We start from the raw sequence: 1,510 nt of genomic DNA, 5'->3' as shown, positions 1-1,510 counted from the left end.
GCTCGATCACTTCCAATATCAAACATTGCCTTCTGAATTTCCTCATCTAAACTTGGTCGAATCATATAATTCACCTCACTCACAGTAAGTTTGGCTGCAAACAGAAAATCCGACATAGACGGTGTAACCGCATCATCCCAGGTCCCTTTAATAGACTTAAAGGTTGCATTTGGTACATGGGATGGAACAGAACATGACATGACACGATGGGGCAAAACTCAATATCCCACGTTTGGCACGGGCCAGGACAATAACTCACTATCCCATGTTTGGTGTGATATGGGACAGGGACAAGAACTGCAACAAGGTGGGACAATGTGGGACAAAAAAGGCTTTTTTTTTCCACCAAAATATGTGGAACAAGATGGGACAAGAATGAGATAGAAACTAAAATAAAACTAACTAATTCTCGTTTGATATATAACCTTAACATGGTATTTGTTTTAGTGGTCATGACCGCTAGTTGCAGTCGCTGCTAGGGGTGTAAATGATGCGAGTCGAGCTCGAGTATCACTGTACTCGACTCCAACTTGAAACCGAATTTCCATGCTCGAACTCGACTCGAAAACTCGCGAGTAGTAAAAAGCAAAGCTCGACTCGAACTCGATAACTATTTCTCAAGCTCGAACTCGAACTCGAATCAAGCTCAAACTCGAGCTCGAACTCGAATCAAACTCGAACCAAGCTCATCCATTCAAATTTATGAAATTTTAGGATTTTTCTCTTATAAATTTTAAAACTTAAATGTGTTCTCTTAGTTTTTACAAAACTAAATGATCAACTTCAAACTTCATCATCAAAATGACAAAGTTAAAAATTACATTCACCTCCCTATCTTTTTATAACATTTTTTTGTCCCTTCCTTTACCATCTTTCTTCCAATGCGGGACAATTTCACTAACCTTTTTTTATAGTTTTTCTTTGTCTTTTTTTTAATTTTGATTTTAATAAAAATAATAATTGATTCGTGTTATAATTAAAAAAATGCATAATTTTGTTTAAATATTTAAAAATGTAGGACATTTTTATTATTTATATTTTACAAATTTTATCATAAAAACTGATTATATTTTAAAACTAATTATATATAAAATAATCGAGTATCTCACGAGCTTTTCGAGTCGAGTACTGTGTAGCTTGACTCGACTCGTTAATATATCGAGACAAGCTCGAGTTCGAGCCGAGCCTATTCGTGTCGAGTGTTGACCGAGTTTTGACCGAGTCGATCTCGAGTAGCTCGCGAGTTGTCTCGTATCATTTACACCCCTAGTCGCTGCCACCATTGGTAGCCACCATCGGTGACCTCCCCCTCCACCACCACCCTTGACCATCGACTACCACCGTCTATCACCACCTCTACAACCACCATCGACCACCTACCACCACCATCCATCGCCACTACCACCGTTGGCCACCTCCACCTTCTCTTCTACTACAACAACCTCCTCCACCACATCCACAACCATCGTCGTCCATAGACCACCACCGTTCATTGCCACCACCACCACCA

This window comes from Cynara cardunculus (genome assembly GCF_001531365.2).
Source record: "Cynara cardunculus var. scolymus isolate 2C chromosome LG 12, CcrdV1, whole genome shotgun sequence".
Lineage (NCBI taxonomy): Eukaryota > Viridiplantae > Streptophyta > Magnoliopsida > Asterales > Asteraceae > Cynara > Cynara cardunculus.
Note: the sequence above shows the minus strand (reverse complement) of the source record.